This window comes from Pleurodeles waltl, chromosome 9 (assembly GCF_031143425.1).
Source record: "Pleurodeles waltl isolate 20211129_DDA chromosome 9, aPleWal1.hap1.20221129, whole genome shotgun sequence".
In the NCBI taxonomy this organism is placed as follows: Eukaryota; Metazoa; Chordata; class Amphibia; order Caudata; family Salamandridae; genus Pleurodeles; species Pleurodeles waltl.
In genome coordinates this window covers 726,176,981-726,200,307 of record NC_090448.1, presented here as the reverse complement: position 1 = coordinate 726,200,307, position 23,327 = coordinate 726,176,981, and positions in this window count along the sequence as shown.

Sequence of the window (23,327 nt, the reverse complement as noted above, 5' to 3'; positions counted from 1 at the left end):
CTCATAAGTGTGCCCTGTATGTGTTACCTGTGTTATGACTAACTGTCTCACTGAGGCTCTGCTAATCAGAACCTCAGTGGTTATGCTCTCTCATTTCTTTCCAAATTGTCACTAACAGGCTAGTGACCAATTTGACCAATTTACATTGGCTTACTGGAACACCCTTATAATTCCCTAGTATATGGTACTGAGGTACCCAGGGTATTGGGGTTCCAGGAGATCCCTATGGGCTGCAGCACTTCTTTTGCCACCCATAGGGAGCTCTGACAATTCTTACACAGGCCTGCCACTGCAGCCTGAGTGAAATAACGTCCACGTTATTTCACAGCCATTTTACACTCCACTTAAGTAACTTATAAGTCACCTATATGTCTAACCTTTACCTGGTAAAGGTTGGGTGCTAAGTTACTTAGTGTGTGGGCACCCTGGCACTAGCCAAGGTGCCCCCACATTGTTCAGGGCCAATTCCCCGGACTTTGTGAGTGCGGGGACACCATTACACGCGTGCACTATACATAGGTCACTACCTATGTATAGCTTCACAATGGTAACTCCGAATATGGCCATGTAACATGTCTAAGATCATGGAATTGCCCCACCAATGCCATCCTGGTATTGGGGAGACAATCCCATGATTCCCCGGGTCTCTAGCACAGACCCGGGTACAGCCAAACTGCCTTTCCCGGGGTTTCACTGCAGCTGCTGCTGCTGCCAACCCCTCAGACAGGTTTCTGCCCTCCTGGGGTCCAGCCAGGTTTGGCCCAGGAAGGCAGAACAAAGGACCTCCTCAGAGAGAGGGTGTTACACCCTCTCCCTTTGGAATAAGGTGTCAGGGCTGGGGAGGAGTAGCCTCCCCCAGCCTCTGGAAATGCTTTGATGGACACAGATGGTGCCCATCTCTGCATAAGCCAGTCTACACCGGTTCAGGGGTCTCTCAGCCCTGCTCTGGTGCGAAACTGGACAAAGGAAAGGGGAGTGACCACTCCCCTGACCTGCACCTCCCCTGGGAGGTGCCCAGAGCTCCTCCAGTGTGCTCCAGACCTCTGCCATCTTGGAAACAGAGGTGCTGCTGGCACACTGGACTGCTCTGAGTGGCCAGGGCCAGCAGGTGACGTCAGAGACTCCTTCTGATAGGCTCCTTCAGGTGTTGCTAGCCGATCCTCTCTCCTAGGTAGCCAAACCTCCTTTTCTGGCTATTTACGGTCTCTGCTTTGGGGAATTCCTTAGATAACGAATGCAAGAGCTCATCAGAGTTCCTCTGCATCTCTCTCTTCACCTTCTGCCAAGGAATCGACTGCTGACTGCGCTGGAAGCCTGCAAAACTGCAACAAAGTAGCAAAGACGACTACTGCGACACTGTAACGCTGATCCTGCCGCCTTCTCGACTGTTTTCCTGGTGGTGCATGCTGTGGGGGTAGTCTGCCTCCTCTCTGCACTAGAAGCTCCAAAGAAATCTCCCGTGGGTCGACGGAATCTTCCCCCTGCAACCGCAGGCACCAAAGAACTGCATCACCGGTCCTCTGGGTCTCCTCTCAGCACTACGAGCGAGGTCCCTTGAACTCAGCAACTCTGTCCAAGTGACTCCCACAGTCCAGTGACTCTTCAGTCCAAGTTTGGTGGAGGTAAGTCCTTGCCTCCCCACGCCAGACTGCATTGCTGGGAACTGCGTGTTTTGCAGCTACTCCGGCCTGGGTCCCCGGCACTCTAACCTGCATTGCACGACCTTCTGAGTTGTCCTCCGGGGGCGTGGGACTCTCTTGTGCAACTTCGGGTGAGCACCGATTCACTCCACTTCGATTTCTTCCCGGAGCGAGAGTGATCATTGTCCACAAATTGTATCCATAAGATCTAGATTTCCTTTGCGTGATGTTATGTGGGCGGTGGGTGGTGGTGTCTGCTTAGAGTCACTAAAGTGCATAAAATCGAATTCTTCTATTGGCGGCAGAGTATTGGCTGAATGTATTAACTTTTTTGACTCTGAGGGATTCGGTTGTGTGTCCCCAATTAAGATATGGGTTAAACTTTCTTGCCTTCTATGGTGAAGGTTTCATCAACCTACGCGTAATTGCGCCCCATCCCGGTCTTTTGTCATCTCTGGGGGAACCAAGAGTTTAAAGAAAGCGCGCAACAGACTAGCAAGGGCAATTAGGAAGAGCCCTGATTATGAGTGTCTACTTATTAGATACAAGCAATTGAGGAAAGATTTCAGGAAGGCTGTCTACGATGACCATCAGACTTATCTTTCTCAGTTTTGGGCTAAACTTCTAAGTGTAAGTAAAGATCCAAATTCTAAGAAATTTTGGACCCTTATCAACAATCTAAAGAGCAATCAAAGGGGCATTGGCGCTGTCAATATTTCAGGAGTTTGGACGTCTTACTTGACTACCCACTTTTCCGGAAGTGAGCAGGATAGGAAACAGTTGGATGAGGGGGCTTATTGCCCTACTCCTGCTTTGTCGTGTCCCTTGCTTATTGGGTTTTCAGTTCCCCCACAGGGAGTGAAGAAGTCCTTTCAATTATGTCTCCCTTATATCATCTCAATGGCCAAGCAATTTGGAGCCCCTGGTCCCAACGGTCTTCTACAGGTGCTGTTCAAACAGGATCCCCTCTTTTGAGCCAATCATCTTGCCCATCTGTTTGAGCACTGCCTCCTCACTTCAACAATTCCTGAGTCCTGGCGCGGTGCCACCCTTCATCCACTATACAAAAGTGGTTCAAGGTCAGATCCCGCCAATTTTAGGATGATAGCTGTGCCTGACAATGAGGCCAAGTTTTATGCTAGTCTTTTGTTGCAAGATCTTCGTGCCTGGGCTGAATCAAAGGCATTAATTCCTATTGTCCAAACAGGGTTTTCTACTGGTTCAGGCACACCAACAAATTTATTAGCACTTTCTATTTTGATCGACAGGGCAAGTCTGGCTGGCTTGACGTTGAATTGTTGTTTTGTTGACTTCAGGCAGCATTCGACCGGATCCCCAGGCGTGCCCTGAGGGCTAGACTATACAATACTGTGGTATTCCTCCAGTTCTCCTGAATGCTATTATAGAACTCCCTACAGAGGCCTTGGTCCGTATTAAGCTTGTTGACAGGCGCTCTCTTTCTAGAAAAATTCCTACCACTCGTGGTGTGAAACAGGGCTGTGAGCTTGCACCGCTTCTTTTTAATATGGGCATCGCAGATATGTCAACGTCTCTTGACGCTGTTAATTCTCACCCCCCTAAGATTGGTGGACTTAGGCTCAGCCATCTGCTTTACGGCGATGATCTTGCATTGTTCATGTACACTAAGGCAGGCATTAAACGGCTGCTTAATCAACTTTCATCTTATACTCCTGCAAATCAATTGGAAGTTAATGTGCTTAAAACCAAAGTGGTCTCCTTCGGAAGGAAAAAACCTTTGGGATCTAGTTGGTATTATAAAAGCTGTAAACTTTTTTCTGACCAGTCTCATAAATATTTAGAAGCAGCTTTGTTAAACATAAGAAGGAGATTGAACTCAAAGCTGTGTCATTGCAGGTGGCCTTCTCTAAATTATCCAAAGTTTTGAAGGGGCCGACCCTTCTTCCCTTAATGGAAGTTATGAGAGCAAAGATTATCCCCTCAATGGCCTACGGTCAAGAAATTTTACTGGGCAAAGGCTCTTGCCAATTAAATAGGCTGGCCAATAAGATCTACAAGAGAGTCTTCCATGTCCCGCGCCTTGCTTCACCCGCACAGGTACAGTTGGAATTTGGGCTTCCAGCTCAGGTGGCAGTCGGTGCTGGTGCCTTTTTGAAGCTTTGTCATAAGCTGCCTCGGGCTACTGATGGATGCCTGGAGGCAGCTTTGAGGCAAGTATCAGTGAGTCAAAATCAAAGGGATCTTACTTCTATTTTTTGGTTGAATGTAAATGACCTTCCCTGTTCAAACTAGATGTAAAAAAGTCCATTCAACTGTACTCGTATCACACGGATCGCTCCCTCCTTGCTCAAAGGAAGCATGCCTGGTCAGTAATCAAATCCTTTAAGCCAGGTATACCTTCTAGCTATCTTTCCTGTTCTTATGGGTTTCAGTTCAAAAACGCCTTTATGGCCTTAAGGATAGGCGATTGTTTTTTTTAAAAAAACATCTACCCCTATGGCAGTTATCTCCCGGGGAAGGCGTGACGTGCAGAGGCTGAAGCAATGCGGATGAAACTATTGATCATGTGGTCTGTCTGTGCCCAGATTTACTAAAGGAGCATAGATTTCTGCTTCGGAGCAAATGGAACGAACTGGGAATTCGCTCCTGTCGACAGGCTATCATTCAGTCTCTGGACCCAGCTAATTTAATGTTGAATGTGTTATTGACTACATTTATCAAAATTACCCAATCTAAATTCAGTGGCACTGCGAGCAATGGATAAGAATAATTGGAATTATTTCCCGCTCTTGCCCTACTGCCTGTTATTGGTTAGATTGTGGAGTCCTAACAACATATGTTGATATTTAATGTAACCATTATTTAATGCACTATGCACTTTAGGGCCCACGTCTTATGTATTTTGTTTTTTATGTACTATGTGGGGTTCTGGGCTTTGGTGGAGCATTCTATTTTTATATTTCAGGATGGTTTATTCTACTAGGCAGGAATATCTCTTTTTTAATATGTTATGTGTGTTTAAATCATGATGTGTTTTTAGCATGAACTTAGCCTTTGATTGTACTTGCATTTTTGATTGTGTCTTTCTTTTTTCTTTGTTGAATTGTATTGGATTTTCTTACCTGTACACTAAATTATTCTTCATCATCACAATAAAAAGTTATTATGGACAGGAAAAAAATATATAAAAAGTTCTAAAATGCATCAGGGTGTACCTCAATGGCAGTGCTGTATGTGATTGCAAAGAGGATGCGGATTCTCAATGCCCATCAGAGAAAGTGGAGGAGACAGGAATGAATATTGAGAGTGAGGGTTACACTATTTCAATGAACAGATGAGGAAATATTTGAAAAATACAGGCTGAGTAATGCAGTTATTTTAGACTTACAGAAATAAGGCCTCAGCTTGGGAGAAGCACTTTAGAAGCAATGCCATAGCCACTCATGTGCAGGTACTATGCATACTCCATCTTCCAGCCTCTCGGAGTCACCGAAGTGTCATTGCTGCGGCAGGTGGGGGGCCCTTTCTAGGTTTTTTTTAAGGCCTTCCTGGATGTGATGGTACAGAAAATACATCATCATATACCTTTTCCCATCACAGCACAGGAGTTTCAGTTAGCCAAATTGCACTATTACCGCATTGCCCAATTTCCACATGATTGAATGCAGTGATGACACCCATGTCCCCACATGTCCTCGATCTTACAATGAGTACATATATAGAAACAGAAAAAACTGTCATTCACTCAATGTAGAATTAGTGTGTGATGCAAAATATATCATAACAGACCTTGTAGCAACGTACCCTGGCATTACAAACAACTCTCTAATGTTCAGGGATAGCAGAATGTACTCACTTCTTCTAAGAGGAGATTTTGAAGATGGATATCTATTTAGTAATATGGCCCATGTATGACATATATGCCCTAAATGCATAAATTGGATATATTGTAACCACATTTGCAACTGTTTTGTACGTGACAGTGCATATAGCCTGAGATCATGGATATTGACACCATATCTGCATCCGTCTAAGCCAAGTGTGGTACGCTATAATGCAGGACACAAACAGACCATGGCTGTCATTGAGAGGACATTTGGTCTACTGAAAAATCAGTTTCACTGTCTACATATAAGTGGAAATGTCCTACAGTATTCCCCAGAGACAAGCTGCAAGATAATCACTACTTTTGCAAATCTCTACAATTTTGCAATGCAGAAAAGATTGCCAGAAATCGTGTCTGATTCAGAATCCGATGATGATGAACCCAAAAACCCACCAGCACTGGCAACACAGAAAGGTACACTGGCAGCAGGAGGAAGATCTAGACAAAGAGGCATTGCAAACAATTACTTTTAAGGTATGTAAATGCTTCTGTGTGTTATATTTTGAACAAAGCCTGACACAAGCAGTGCAGTGTTAAACAAATTAACTTTAATTTTTCAGGTTGTAAAATGAAAAAAAGAATATGTGTAGCAAATGCAAGACTTATCACTGTTTGCGTCAACTCCGAACGGAACTTTGTCTCACAGGTGTAGCGGGGCCTTCAGTACCAACATCACCACCTCATGATCTACTGAAACGCTCATTCACTCGCACATTCGTGGAGAGAACTGCTAATACTGAAGAGGTCCTCACTTTCAGCATGCCCAGCTGTTCATTGTGTGTTCCTTGAGTGGTCTGTAAGCTCTCTAGTGCAATGGTTACTTGCACATCTTCACTACAGTGACCCATTTTGACCTGCAACCCTACAGTATGGAGTAAAAGTGTTGATGTAGCCTGTGCAACGTAATTTATTGACCGACTCAACATATCTATGAGGGAGAATAAATTATGTTGAGTATGTGTGTTGCATTGTCCTGTTGCATTTGGTCATATAGATTGTTCACAGCCTCTGCCATAGTGTCCACCTTTACCTCAAGAGGCTTGTGGGAAACTTCAGTGGTTGTTACTACATGTTGCAAGCCAGTTGTGATGCTGCGTTCTATTCCAGATAATGTTTTGGTTATAATGCGCATTTGCATGTGTTGCAGGTGCCGTACCTTCAACATAGAGGCTTTAAGACCAGAGAACACTTGTGTGTTATCACCCATATCTTGTGTGGACCCTGATCTTGGATTAGACTGTATAATGACACTGCGATGTTGGACACAAGTACCCCGTGCAGTTGTTTTCACCTCAATGCAGTTTCCTCCATGACATTGGATATCCACTTCATCAATGCGCAGTGTGTGACTGCTATGCTCAGGACTGCTACTTTGTCTCTGGGGTGATGTATGTGGCATAATGGGCTCATTGCCTTATTCACAGCACATCTGTGTATCTTCCTGGCCCTCTCCTTCAGACTTATGTTTAGAGTCATATTCTGTTTCGCTGGAACATCTGTATAGAGATGCAATGTGTAAATATTGATAAATAAATGTTGTTACATACACATTTGTTTGTATCATTTACAGCATGATGGATTTGGTTAGTGCTGTAGGTGTTTATAATGGAGTACTACATATCCCATAATGCACTTCTATGGTAGGCCCAACACTTCTAATGGTGTTTTGTTTGTATTCTATCTTAGTTAAACAATTCCCAGCCTAACATGGTTACAATGTTCGTCTCACACATTGCTGCACACATGTTATGGGGATACTGTAACAGTATGGATCACTCTTACCTTTTGAAGTACTGGGGGCCTCTGAAGCGTCAACGTTGCTGAGTCCAGAGACTGTTTCTGGCTCCAGGGAGGACTCGATCATTTCCTCAAGAGGAGTTGATGGTGGCTGTGTTGGAGGCCCTCTTCCTGTTGCATGGACCTCTGCTCTACGAGTTGCCAACTTCTCTTTGGCATTTTTGCCCTTTTTTTCTTCCGTGCCTCTGGTACAAAGAGGAATGTTTTCCCAAACAAAGAATCATGGTTGGCAACTCTCTCTTCTGTGAGTATTTCCAACTCTTTCACACAAAATCTGAGTGTCTGCTTCCTCCCTCCAAGGTCCTTCTCCTTCTCAGGATTCTGTTGGGACATTTCCTGGTTTTCCAGGGGTGGATGGCCAGGATTGCTGATGATCCTAGTTGGATTGTATTGGCTATCACCTGTCTTAAGGCTTGCCAGTGTTCTCATAGGCCTGCTGCTACTCTACTTCCTGTTCGTGATTTCATCACTTACTCCCAGGTAAAAGTTCAGTATTTGAGCCTCGATTCATTATTTACCGAACTGCTTTTTGCAATTCCTTTAATAGCAAAAGCAATTCATACTGATTCAGTAATGGCCAGTCACTCACATTCGTACATACCAAATACTGATTCAAAATTGCGATTTGGTAAGAATCACAACTTACAGATTGGTATTCATTTACTTCGTACATCTAGCCCTTGGATTGTTTACTCAGGTGGTGACTAACCACCTCAAGGAATATTCACAACCCTTGTAAGGATGAACCCTTGAAGTCACTAAATTAACCTGACCTAAAGCCCCTGGTAGCCAAGGCACGGAGCAGACAGGCTTAACTTAGGGAAATGTGTAAAGTATTTAGGCAATGTCAAAAAAGGAATAAAATCAAAACACCAAGCAATAAAAATGTCAAAACTGATGTAGAAAAGTAGAGTAAATGTTAATTATTAAAATGACACCAAAACAACAAAAATGCAATGAGGGGGAACTGGAGATATGAACTTTTAAAGTTTATTTTTGAATTAATTGCCAAAAAGTACTAAGCGCTAATCCAAGTGAACTGGCCACGGTTGACCAGGACATAGGCACGATTTCAGACCAACTACACAACCAGGTTTATTCCGGTCAGAGGTTTTATTTTGAGACTTGGAATCAAAAACGGAAGTCAAAATCTTCCACCAGGGCCAGGCAGGAGGCAGGGCTCAAGGAGGGCTCCACAATGTCGACCAGCCATTGGTTTAGAAAGGAAAACTCTGAGCGGGAACATTTCAATTTCGGGCCCAGAAAAGTCTTCTTGTCAGTCAGTTACTTTTGGCTCCTTCACCTGATCAAGATTTCTATGTTTAGACTTGCTCTTGCTTTCGTAGCTCAGAATCCTCCAACAGTGCAAGGCTATGGGTGTTAACCAACAAGGGCTCCACAAAGCCGGAAAGCTTCTTGCTAAAATCCCATTGAATTGGATTGGTTGTTACAGAGAACCTATGAGCAGAAGAAAACAGTTACTTCAGCCTAGTGGAAAAGCAGCTTGTGCTGATCGACTTGGCCGGTTGATCCCAGGCTTCAAGTCCAAAATGTTTGTAAGTCCAATGTTTCCAGGGGTGTTAGGATATGTCCAGCCAGACGCAGCCTATGGTTCCAGACCCTAAAGGGCAGCGCCTTGGGATCAGGACTCACTACAGCAGAGGCTACCAGTATGGTACAGGTCAGGTCCATTTTCTGCTAGTCAGAAGCGAGTTGACAGAAAAGGCCTCTTGTACCTTTCTGTAGCCCTATAGCCAAATGGGAGACCACCAACTTACCCTTGGAGTCCCATCTTTTAACCTGGGTACAAGAGTCCTTCAGGTCTCCTTTTAGGTCACAAACAACAGGACCTGTCCGCTTCTGTTCTTTCTCAGATCCAGCAGGATCCTGAGAAGAGGAACAGGGGATTCCACATTGAGGTGTGGCACTAGCTTGTGGATGGGGTTGAGTCATGGATCCTTGCAAACCAATGGGGTAAAGGTTCCCAGGGGTAACCCTAAGCACTTTTTCAGCAGTTACTGTTTTATTGCAAACAGTACCACAGTGTTGCTCACTCCTAAAATCCAAAATGGTGAAACCCTTCTTCCTTTTCCAGAACCTGTGTGCCCTCTGTAGGAAAATGGAGTATTATGCAATGGCGCTGGTTAGGCCTCACTATGTAATACTCTCACAATACCCCAAAGAAGGTCCCTCAGATTCACAATAATAAACCCTTAGCTCAGTCTTGGTATTGTGGCAAAGAGCACTCAGGCTTTACTAGAGGAACGCGTGTCAAGCAATTCAGAGTACCAACATGGATGATAAGTAATTGACATGACTCAAAAGAAATCCGAAATCAAATTATAAAAATAGAGCAGATTGTTATATAAATTAGACACCAAAACAAAGCAAATTAGATATGTGTATCCAGATTTATAGATTTTTAAAGCAGAAATAAAATCAGTGCCTTCACAAGCTGTCAAATCTCACCATTGTGGTCAGTTCTTAGTAGAACTCAGACACTTGTGTGGCGAGTTCAAAGGAACCCACTGGTGGTTAAAGTTGTTGAGTCCCAGGAACAAGCTGGAACCGTCTGACAAATTTTACCTGGCACATGGTGCCCACCTGCAGAGGTGTCCTGGCTGTCCTTGGGGTGGAACATGGGAGCAGCGGGTGCTGAAAAATGGTACTTTTGACACTCGGTCACTTGTAGGTTGAGTTCCTGGGAGCCCACTGGAGGTTAAGTTTGTGTGGGCCCCTGGACCAGGATTCGCCAGACAGAAAAACTCCACCTAGTCTTTGCATGTACAGTGCAGAGAAGTGTCCGACTACCCTTTGTGCTGAACGTGAGCTGTGATTGCTGGTTTTAATACTGGGATGGTGTGGGTGAGGAAACAGATGCAACAGCTTGACACAGAGCCACACGCAATGTCTGTTGAAGGTGCTGCAGTGTGCCTTCAGGTTGCAGCCTAGAGTAAAGGGATGATCACAGGACTGGCAACCAACAAGCCTTGGCAGTGTTCAGGTGGAGGAGAAGCTATCTTCTTTTCCTGAGGACCAGTGGAAAACGGTAGCCAGTTGTAACTTTGCAGGGAGATGGACTACACTTCCCACAATGCACCAGTCCAACTGTCTTTAGGCGATTCCCTCAGAGGGCCCGTTGGCCAATGATTCCTCAGATCTGGTGAGTACTTGTTACATGAGGTGGGCAGGGTACAAGTGTCACTAGTCCAAGGGAGTCTGTCCTTACCTTTGGCTCACAAAGGGTTCCCTCTTGCTGTGGGAAGCAGACTTTGGTCCAGGACGAGCCCCATTCAGGCAGCTCCAGGAAGTTGCCAAAGGTTCAAGGTATCACACCTTTTGTTAGTGCAGATTCCTGATGTTGTTGATGTAGGTCTTCTCAAGTCCTTTCTTCTCAAGGTGTTGCAGAACTGAGGTTCTACTTTTCTACCAGAACCCTCTATTCTGTCTCTTTCCAAGATGGCAGAAGTCTTCCTCTGCTGTACAGACCAGGATGTCCACCCTAGACGTATGGCTAGCCTTTTGGGGGTGTACACCTCCTGACTAACTATATTTCCCTCCTGCCCAGGTGCAAATGTGCCTGGGGACAGTGGGACAGCTTTGTCCTCGACTGGGGGACAGCCTGCTTGCATATCAGAGGCAGTGTGCCTTTCGAAGCTAACCGCCTTGATGTGCCACTTCACTAACCTTCTGGGGACGGAGGGAGATGTGACCTCCTTCCCGTCAAGGCCACTGTCCTGACTCCTGGGAGTATTCATACCCCTAGCCAGAGGGTCTGGGTGAGAAGGCACGTTGGTGTAGGCATAGTCGAGTTCGAGCACTTTGCACTGCTCACGCAATCTGCAATAGCAGCCCTGCTGTCAGTAGTTTATTTGGGTCATGTAGTTTGGTACAAACAGTGCTTCACCCCCTGCTGACACCATTAACACTCATGCCCTGGATCCACTCGTACTGTGTACTACGGACTTATAAGGGGGTTAAAATACTTGCCAATTGGTGAAACAAATTCACAGTTACTAATTTAGGGAAACAGCACTGGCAGTGGGGCCTGGTTAGCAGGCTCCAGAACACTTTCAGAGCTATAACCAATAGTATCCAGAGCAAAATGTGTGGGAGTGATTATCCAAAAAAGGGCAATTTCTTACACTCGCTCAAAGATATGGACAGAGTAATGAGGAACCCCTCATCTGTGGTCATTCCAAACCAGTTCTGGGGGCAGCTCCACTACCATTGGTTTTGGTGCCTGCTGGATGATCGGGCAAAAGAAGGGGCCTGTTCAGCTGTCATTTGATATCTGCTTGTGACTAGGGAGGTCTGTTTAAAGTAAATTTCCTTCTTGGACACAACCCATCTGGTCTTAATCCCAGGGGAACAATAGACCTCCTCACTCCCAGGCATTTGTCTCTGCTCTGGGAGTGGTTTTCACACCACATTCAGGGCCACTCACCAGATGGGTGACTTTGGAATGCTCAGGTAAATTAGCCTTCAGACATTTCAGAGATGAAAAAAGGTAACTTTCTAAATATTACTTTCCTTAATATAAAAAAAAAAATCAACTTCACTATTAAGTTGGGCTTTTAATACTTACTAAATCAGTAGTTGAATCATTTCTGTAGCTGGTCCCTTCCCTGAGGTAGCAGAATTAATATTGCTTCCCAGTGTTTTATAATGGGCCAGCCAGTCTTCCTACAGCGAAAACATCCTTTTAACTTTACATTTCTACATGTTCTACTTTTAAATACCATAACTCTGCCTTGTGGGCAACAGGGCCTGCTTAGGGGTGACATATTTATATTCAAAAGGAAGGTTTGTACTTGTGCAAAGCGTTTATTTTGCAGTGCATATTTTGCACTGTTGCAGTCAGGCTACATTGGTAGACCTCAAGCCATGATCACGCTTCCACTTTAGTGGATGGCACAGTAGGTGCTACAGTCCATGAGATTGGCATTTATACTTCCAGGCCTTGAGTACAATTTGTACCGTATACTAAGGACTTGGAAGAAATTTAAATATGCTACTTCAACCATGTTTAAAGAGAGAGGACAGGTACTTTGCTACTGGTTATTGTGGTAACATGCACAAAGTTCTAAAGCCAGGAGAATAGGTATGTCAAGAATATGGGGGCAACATCACACAAAAGACGGTAATTTCCTGCACAGGTGTTACAGTTGTTTCATTTATTCACCCTTATCATATGAAATATGAATATCTTCCTCCCCCTTACATTGCCACGTTTGCCTTTAGCTGTTGCTTGCATGATGCCTAAATGTACCAATGGAGTTATATTAATGTGCTTCAGATGCTCTCAAAATATAACTGTTTCTTGAATGACCTTTCACAAATTCAAAATAAAGGCATTTATTTTGGGTTTTTTCCAGTGATAAACGTTTCTTAAGCGCATAAGCTGCAAAACTGATTTAGGTTAGTTCTTATTTCAACTGCCCTTGCCAGACTGCTGTCTGGACACAGTCTTTGTGTAAAGATGCCACTCACAGCAAGGCAGTCACAAAGAGGTGTGGGTTCAGCATTCCCCTGTCATCAGCCCAAGTGAAAGTGGGAAGAAAAAAGACCAAAGGCTGAAGGCCTCACATAAACTGTCTTTCACACGCACACACAATCTGCAGTTCACCCCTACCATCTAATAATGAGCGGTGTCTTGGAAGTCTAAGAAGCATGACTTTGCCAACAAAAACGTTGTTGAAATTTTAAAGGGAACCCCCTCACCTCAGGTCTGGATCTCAAATCTCAGAAATTAAGGCAACACACTTCCTTGTGTGGGGAAGTTCTCCTCACCCTCCATCTTGTGCTGTGTCAAACCATGAGTATACCAAAAAAAGGTATGGATGGAATGCCTGAATTAATCTCAGACTCTGGCAATTACTCGATGCTGCATCCCAGTCCATTGTTACTTTGCACACCATGCCAGCTCCTGTTTGGACCCAGTCATATGCAAATCAGTATTGACCCTGTTCCAATGGGAACAGCCCCACTGGAACTTCCAGCCAATGTCCTCCCTGAATCAGAACCGTCCTGGGTTGCTTGTGTCCTAGGTCAGGGAGGACCCGGCCTGGCAGTTTGGACTGGACAGTTCCCATTGGAGCAGGGTCAAGAGTGATTTTTGTATGGCTGGCTCCAAACTGAGGTGGCATGGTGGGCAAAAAGGATGGTTCGGTATGTCACCCTAGGGGAAGGCCAGTGGCTGAGATTAATTCAAGCATTCCATCCATCACCTTATTTTAGTTGCCCTAAATTGTCAGATATGCCCGGACATGGATCCTGTGCTGACTGTGACACTAGAAACAAGCTATGCCTGGTTGATGAGACCTAATATAGGCAAAGCGGGTCCTGGGTTGCGTGTGTTCCACTTCAAGGAGGACCTGGCCTGGCATTCTGGGCTGGAGTGTTCACATGGGACAGAAGTTTTCCTCTGCTGCACAGACCAGGATGTCCATCCTGTGTTCACATGGGGGCAGGGTCAAAACTAGGGACCTGATTTAGAACTTGGTGGAGGAAAATGCTCTGTCACAAATGTGACAGATATCTTGTCCGCCATATTATGATCCCAGTTTATCCTATGGGGATCATGATATGGCAGATGGGATATCTGTCACATTTGTGAAGGAGTATTTAATCTGTCAAGTTCTAAATCAGGCCCTAAACTGCATGTCACCGGGTCAAAACTCAGATGGCCTAGTAACTGAAAAATGCTGAATTGGTATGTAACTCAAGCAATTGCCAATGGCTGAGATTAATTTAAGCATTCCATCCATCACCTTGTTTTTGGAGACATCCTTAATGGATCCCTTATGCTTCATAATTAGCACTGTAAGCCAAACTGGAGGATGAACATCAGTAGATATGAGAAGAGCAGGCAGGGCATTGCAGACGGGAGGGGTGGAGCTTCGAGGTGGTGGTCTTCCATAGGCTATCAATGCTTGCTGTGTGAGGAGACGGGCTGCGGCACACTGAATTTCAGTGGGTGCGGCGTAGTTCTGGGGTGAACAAGAACATTCACAGTCATGAAGATCCCAAAAGCTTTAAGAGCCCTCTGAGCCACACCAAAGGTCCATGACCTGAGGGGCACCACTTGAGGGGTCAGGAACTCACTGCAGTGTGTCCAGTAGCTGGTTGTGGAGCGCGTTATGTCCCTGAGGTTCAGTTTAGGAGGCCAGCAGACTAGCCCTTTGAGTCACTCTGGGTCCTGGGTTCAAGATGAAGTTACAGGTCCAGTTCTTTTTCACCAGGCAAGAGGGCAGCAGGTCAGTACTGAAGGGCAGCATTTCCTTTAGAGCAGCATTTCAGCAGAGTGGCAATCCTTGTAGCCCCACTTCAGTCATTCTTCCTGGCAGAGTAATCCGCAGGTCCAGAAGTGTACTGAAGAGTTGGCGTTTGAGGATCTACTTTTATACCCTGCTACCCTAGATCTGGAAGGTGGGAAAAACTTCTAGACAGTGACTTTGAGGTGCAATGGATTCCCTGCCCTGGCTCCAAGCTGGCTGAAGTATCAATGCAGGGTCGTTAGGCCTTTGTGTGAACGCAGATCACATGCTATTCAGTTGCAAGTGGAGCTGTGCTAAGCTCCACCCCCATCCTGGCAACAGATGGCCAATTGAGGCATAGCTGATACCACTATTGTGTGATTGTCTGGGAGAAATTCACAAAGTCTCTCAGTTACACCCAATCATGTGACTCGAGACAGGCCACAGGCATCAAATGGCTAAGGCAAGAAAATGTGAACTTTCTAAAAAGTGTCATAATCAGATTTGCAATTTAAAATTCAACTTCACCATACACTAAGATTTTAAATTGGGATTCCAGAGACACCAAACATTTAGAAATTGCACCTATAAGATGTAATGAGGCAACTCCATTATTATCTTATGAGAGAGATAGTCCTTGCAATGCTGTAAAACAAATTTAAGAGTTTTCACCACCATGACATGAAAACTGCAATCAATCAATCAGTATTTGTAAAGCACGGCTACTCATGCGTGAGGGTCTCAAAAACATAAAAGTACATGTCCAACATTTTAAATACATTGCACCCTATCATTTGGATTGTGCAGGGCCTACCATAGAGATGACTGATACATATTAAAATGGAAGGTTTGAGTATTGCAAAGGGTTTATTTTGCTAGGTTGACATGGCAGTATAAAACTGTACTCACACAGGTTCTGCAAGGGTGGCCTGAGACATGTTTAAAGGGCTACTAATGTAGGTGGCGAACTCAGTGCTGCAGTTCCACTTATAGTATTTAATTTACACACCCTGGACAAATGCAGTACCATTTTACTAGGGTCTTACAAGTAAATTAAATATGCTGATTAGGTATATACCAATGTCACCATGTTTTGAGCAAGCAGAGAGCACGAGCATTTTAGCACTCGTTAGCAGTGATAAACTATGCAGAGTCCTAAGACCAGCAAAAACAAATTCAGCAAAAAAAACAATAGGAGGAAGTAGGCAAAAAGTTTGGGTATATAACTGCAGAAAAGGCCAGGTCCAAAGCTGCTGCAAAGTGATTTAAAGCCTCGCCAGGGGTAGTAGGCACAATATATATATGTAATTAAATACAATACAATAATCTTCATATAATTTCCATTTAGGTGTATCCATTTTGATTTATATATGTTTATTTATTTGAATGTATATTTCTAAATACAAATGTACCAATGTTTCATATTACTCACAAATATTGTTTAATGTTTATTCAAGCTAAGCCTATATTGAACTGTTAGTTATTATTTCTAAACAGATGTTTTCCTTAATCTATTTTACAGTGGCGCAGCAGCCTGTTCTGATACAACTAATTGCCTCAGAGTTTTTAGACACATAGGACGTGGGCGGGAGTGCTTCTGGACACTGCAGCAGAAGTGACAATAGTTTGCTGGACTCTCAAAGAGTCTCTGGTTGTGACACCAGCTAAAGAATATGTACACGTTGGAACATCGCATTGACACCTACATCCTCCAGACCGAATTTATGATGTAGAAATGCAGAATCAGAGAAACATGTGCAAAATTAAAACCATATTCTGGTCCCGTTTATCGGTTGCTTATGGCCTCATCCTTGCAGAGGATGACTGTCTTCTGTTTTTCAGAAGGAATGCACCTCGAGGTGAGGAAGTAGGGTTGCCATCTTCCCTGAAGAATAATACCTGTCATCTCTTCATGATTTCACATGCTGCAAAGGTCCAGGGCCTGTTCCTAAGCAGAATTTAATACAAAATTATCTGTATTCATTTTTAACATGGCCGTTCTGTCTTTGTTTACTTTAATTATACTGTACAGCAAAGGTATCCCATAAGTTAACCAAACAAAAAGGCGGAAGAAACCCACAAGGAGCAGGCAACTTCTCCCTACCAAGAAGAAACAATTCCTGTTTTGTTGGTTAGACCCTCACCAACCCTATTGGTGGCATGCTTCATCAACAGTTCTCATCCTCGTCCCTAAAAGCCAGAATTGGCTCATCCATATTCCAGACAGCACTTTGGATAGTTCTCTGCCATGGTCTCAGAATAAAAATACCTTGGAACACATAGGTATACCTTTATTAGTGGTAATCCTGGTATGATTAAAAGCAATACTACCAAAGAGGGGGTGTCTTGGAGACAATGATCCTACACCCTACATGAAAAACGACATGTTTCATACCTAAAGTCCATGCCCCAGGGCCTGGGCTTTCATCAGGACTAAATTGGTATAATGCCCCAATAATGTCTCATATACATTTATCAGTAGGACTAACATGACTCAGTCAAGACAAATACAGCACATGTATACCTGTAACATGTAACCATTGATAACGCGTCCCTTTTTTAGATAATTTGAATAGTCTGGGACTCGTTTTAGACCAATGAATCTTTTGACCCTGATTGAAGACACCTTAGAACAAGGCAATTAATCAACATGCCAATCAATAGATCAATAACGTTGATAACATTTGCAATAACAAATCGACTCAATTTAAACAGTGACATTAGTAAGAATCAGAAACCACCATGACCTTCCAGTCATGAATAACCACACAATATTTTGTAAGATTTATGATATTTATTCTCTATTGATTACAGTCTACTGGCAAGTTTATTAGTCTCAAAAGCATAAAACACATCAACACGGTTATAATATGACAACTCGAATAAGATTTCATCAAAGCAAAAATCATAAATATTAGAACAAAACACGACGTCAATATGGGTTAATCTTAACAGAATATCATTAGCCAATTATTCAACAAAGCATAGATTCCGTCATTTGTCTATTTGCGTCCGTTTAGTGAATTCCTTAACTAACCTCGAATCAGCATTAGCATGTTGGGCTTCATGCAAAACAATTTAGCAACACAAATTTCAAAAACATCTAACTATGGTTTCTATCAAAAGAAGCAGTTGGTACCTAGAAAGAAAAGGCAAACAGACAATTACAATTTCATCATCATATGGTTACCCTCCATAATGGGTCAGCATACAGAGTCAGTCTTCGTCCTCAGGACAACAGTTGATTCGCCATCAGCCAAGAAACACAGCAAAGTTCAGAAACACTGGCAATAAGGGACACTTCCCTCATAGGAGGAAAAGTATGAATCAGTCAAGGCAAAGCAAGGATAGTTTGAAGAATTAAACTGCAAAAGTCTTTAATACAGAGTGGCAAAGTGTCTAGGCAATACCAAAGGCACCTAATGGCAATAGAAAATGACTCGGAATGAGATATAATGACTTGATTTCTCCTTGTGTCAAAAGATTATATTAAACTCGCTGTACAGTCCCCTAATTTCCAATTGGGCAAGTTTTGGCGCACCATCATCTCCATCCAATGGTTTACTTGTCTCCTCATAAAGATTGTCACCTCATAACAGTTCTCACGTAGTTTATTGGCTTCAGTAATTGACACCCCCAACGGGTAGAATGTCAGGTACAATTTCATGTGCCCGCGGTCCTCTCACAGACCCAGTCTGTAGTTCCATTGCCTATACCAGTTCAGGCAACCTTGTACCTGTTGCAAGTTTACACTGTTGCATTCGGCAAGAATGTCTCCTTGAGCAAGTTGAGTGACATGAGAAAGAATTTACTACTGTTACACACATCTTCTAGTTCTCTGGAAAAGTACAGCTATATGTCCTTCAGCAAGTCAGCACATTGCACGTTAGAAAAACACTTTTAATATGAAACCGGGCAGCTAGGCCCCGACTCATGCTAACCAAGGCCTAGTGATTAATTAGCAAAACCTTAACATATAACCCTTGATACCAATACAAATCATACATTAGTACATTAATATTTCATTATTAGTCAGTTTAATTTATCATCATATACATTGGTGGCCACTCCCCGAGGGCACATTTCAAACACACGTTTAGTAAAAGCACATTAATACATTTTCTATGCAGCATTATTACTCATTAAATCGCAAACATTTCGGCCCGTATTTATACTTTTTGACGCTAAACTGCGCTAACGCAGTTTAGCGTCAAAAAATTTTGCGCCGGCTAACGCCATTCTGAAGCGCCATGCGGGCGCCGTATTTATTGAATGGCGTTAGCCGGCGCAAGCAGACCGGCGCTGCCTGGTGTGCGTGGAAAAAAAACACGTACACCAGGCAGCGCCGGCGTTGGGAAAAATGGCGCTAGGGCGTCTTAAAAATGGTGCAAGTCAGGTTGACGCAAAAAATCACCTCCACCCGATTTGCGCCATTTTTAACGACGCCCAGACGCCATTTACATGACTCCTGTCTTAGTAAAGACAGGAGTCATGCCCCCTTGCCCAATGGCCATGCCCAGGGGACTTATGTCCCCTGGGCATGGTCATTGGGCATTGAGGCATGTAGGGGGGCACAAATCAGGCCCCCCTATGCCAAAAAAAAATATTAAAAAAAAAAAATTATACTTACCTGAACTTACCTGAATGTCCCTGGGGTGGGTCCCTCCATCCTTGGGTGTCCTCCTGGGGTGGGCAAGGGTGGCAGGGGGGGTCCCTGGGGGCATGGGAGGGCAGCTGTGGGCTCATTTTGAGCCCACAGGTCCCTTAACGCCTGCCCTGACCCAGGCGCTAAAATCCGGCGCAAATGCAGGGTTTTTTGCCCCGCCCACTCCCGGGCGTCATTTTTGCCCGGGAGTATAAATACGACGCATTTGCGGCGCAGTCATTTTTTTAGACGGGAACGCCTACCTTGCATCTCATTAACGCAAGGAAGGCGTTCACGCAAAAAAATGACGCTCTTTCCTCATACTTTGGCGCTAGACGCGTCTAACGACAAAGTATAAATATGGCGTTAGTTTTGCGCCGAATTTGCGTCGAAAAAAACTACGCTAATTCGGCGCTAACGGAGTATAAATATGCCCCTACATGTTAATTTTGATTATAAAAGCTACACTCCAACAGCATACAGAGGGCACAATCGCTCTTTCTCAAACAATGTTTTTTTCTTGGATCCTGTGAAGAAATAATAATGAACTTGTGCTGTAACAGGTTTTACATGCACTTCTTTGGTGCTCATTTGTAGCACACCACAATCACTGATCATGCAGCACCCTGAAGGGGATTTCTCTGTGATTGCTATTTTTAGATAAAAACAAATAAACACAGAATAGAGGAAAAACTATGGACATGTAGATTAACATATGTCCATGTAGACGTATTATGTAATTATGCAAAAAAGTGAAGGGAGATGTCATGCAATAATTATATGGACACATGCAATCAAAAACCTACCCTGTACTATATGGACAACTATGTTACATAGGAGGAGTAGGGGACATTCCCCTGTAGTCACACATTGTAGAGGTTTGTCAGGAATTCAGTAAAATGCAAATATGAAAAAGAAAAACAAGAGGAGTAAAAGCAGTTAGACAGGTCCGTACTCTCAGCTGCTGGTCTGTTCCCAAAGGGTGCCCCTGTACTTAATTCATCAAGGGTGGCATGTTTTCTGTTGCACCTATTAGTACCACATCTCTTCCCTGATGGTAAGAGGGAGAAGGAAAGACAAAAGTTTATATTGTATGCTCAGTGAAATGCAGAAGTTTATAGAGAGGCTGCTGCGTATCCTCCCACGCGATTGGTTCAGTAAAACCTTGTGTGATGTGTAGTTCATGAGGCTTACTGCAAGACTGCACGTTTGAAAGGCAGGGGAATGTAATAAGTGTATGAAAAACATGACAGGCTATTTCACAATTACAGATTTTTGTGGTGGCAAAAAGTCTAATTTGTACCAAACACTGGGATAGATTTTAAAAAGAATATTATGTGTTATCTTAATTTCCACTTATGACATTTAGGCCCTCATTCTGACTTTGGCGGTCGCCGCCCGCCAAAATCAGGCAGCCGAAAGACCGCTCCGCGGTCAAAAGACCGCGGCGGCCATTCTGGCTTTCCCGCTGGGCCGGCAGGCGCCCGCCAAAGGAGTGCCCGCCGGCCCAGCGGGAAAGGCCCTGCAACAATGAAGCCGGCTCCGAATGGAGCCGGCGGAGTTGCAGGGGTGCGACGGGTGCAGTTGCACCCGTCGCGATTTTCACTGTCTGCAATGCAGACAGTGAAAATCTTTATGGGGCCCTGTTAGGGGGCCCCTGCACTGCCCATGCCAGTGGCATGGGCAGTGCAGGGGCCCCCAGGGGCCCCACAACACCCGTTCCCGCCATCCTGTTCCTGGCGGTAAAAACCGCCAGAAACAGGGTGGCGGGAAGGGGGTCGGAATAGCACCGCCATGGAGATTCAGCCCATGCAGGGGAAATCCGGCAGGAAACCGCCGGATTCCCTTTTTTGACCGCGGCTTTACCGCCGCGGTCAGAATGGGCTGGGAAGCACCGCCAGCCTGTTGGCGGTGCTTCCGTGGTCCCCGGCCCTGGCGGTCTTGGACCGCCAGGGTCGGAATGACCCCCTTAATGTGATATATGAGAAGAGCACAAGTAAAAGGAATGCATATATAAGACATCTCTTGGTTTTGTGGATATATTTATTTCTGAGAAATGTTCATATGGCCCCATTAAGTGGTAATAGAAAATCCCCAGGGAAGCATAAAAACATGACATAAAATCAATGCAAAGATGTGCCTCCTACTCATTTGTGGAGATTGTGTGTAATTACCTAGTGATCATCTGATAACAAGGTTAGACAGACCCTCAGGGAAAGGGGGTGGAATTGCTATTATCTTTAGGGGCACAGTCAGGGTCTCTACTAGCCCCCTACATCTTCCCGACTGTGATAGTGTACACTTCTATTGTTTTAAACCTTCCCTATACTTTTTCCCTGGCTTTAATATACTGTCCCCCCGGTCCAGCACAACATTTCTTGGAAGCACTTCCTGAGCAAGTCGCCGACCTAATCTGTACTAGACCTAATTTTACGATTCTTGGAGATTATAACATTTATGCAGAAACCCCAAATAATGCAGTTACGAGAAGCCTCTTAGATAACATGAAGGCATTAGATCTTATTAAACTAATTAGAGGCCCCCCTCACAATAAAGGGCATACCATTAACCTTGTCTTTAGTAACATAGTTGATCTAATTGCCCTACCTCCCACCCCATTAGCAAGGTCAGACCACATGTTAATTTCTTTGAATCTCACTATCAAAACACCCTCCAAACCCCCCCCCAATCTATATCTCAACCATATAGACTGTGGTATTTGCTCAACCCCAACGAATGGATTGGCACTCCAGAGAATTCTAAACCAACTCTCAAGGAAACATGGCTGACTCTATAGAAGCTTTTAATAAATAGATCACCAACAGCCTTGATGTTACTCTCCCGTGTACATTAAGGTGAGCCGGTAATCGGAAAAAAGGGCTCCTTGGTTCTCTACTCATCTTCAATCACTAAAAAGAAACTGCAGACGCCTAGAACGGAAATGGAGGAAATCCTATGACATCCCATCCAAAAAAGAATATAGGGCAGCTATCAGACAGTTCCATGTAGACATTAAAGCAGCACAAAGTGTTTATTATGCGACAAAGATAGAACAGACAGCAAACTTCCTGAAATAAATTTTCCGTATACTAAAAGAAATTGTATGCCCCATTCTCAAATCGAAGACATAGAAGCCTGTAGAAACACAGCAATGAGCTAGGCTCCTTTTTCCCAAAGAAATCTCAGATATCTACTCAGCCTTCCCCACACACTCTTAAAGCTCCAAGGCAATGAGTGGACAATGTATCAGGAAAATAGTCAGCCTAGCAAGGATTCCCCCTCTTTCTGTAGAAACAACATTAACATTGTTAGGTACACTTAAATCTGGATCCCTTTTAGACCCTGCACCTCCATCAATTTTAGTCCAAGGTGCATCAATAATAGTCCCCATCCTGACAGATCTTTTGAATCTGTCACTGATCAGCAGCTTCCTCCCATCACAGTGGAAGCATGCAATCGTAAAACTGTTGCTCAAGAAACCTAACCTGGATCCATTGGTACTGAATAATTATAGGTCTATCTCAATGTTGCCAACTTCCGTTAAGATCCTGGAAAAACACGTCAATACTCACCTCTCCTCTTTTTTGGAAGACTACCAGATTCTCCATCCCTCCCAGATGGGTTTTAGACCCCTTCTTGGTACAGAGTCTGCTCTGATAGGAATGACCGCAGAGGTCAGGAAACGATTAGACCAGGAAATGGTCTCCACAGTTGTGCTCCTTGACCTCAGTTCGGCCTTTGACCCTGTAGACCATAATACTCTACTCTGTAGAATGAGGAAAATAGGAATTACAGGACATGCCCTAAAGTGGTTCACAGAGTTCTTAGACGCAAGATCATTCCAGGTACTCGACTGCTCTTTCTACTCTAGTAGTTGTAAGAGCCATTGGGGAGTTCCTCAGGGCTCATCTTTAAGCCCCACGCTGTTTCACATTTATATGCTTCCATTGGCAAGGATAGTGGAGCCATTTGGCCTCTCACTAATATCTTATGCAGATGCTACCCAGCTGATAGTTTCATTCTCCACCTTGCATGACTCTTTTGACTCTCGGCTTGCTCCATGCCTACGGGCAGTCTCTAATCGGATGGGGGAATGTAAACTCAAGCTGAAAGCTAATTGG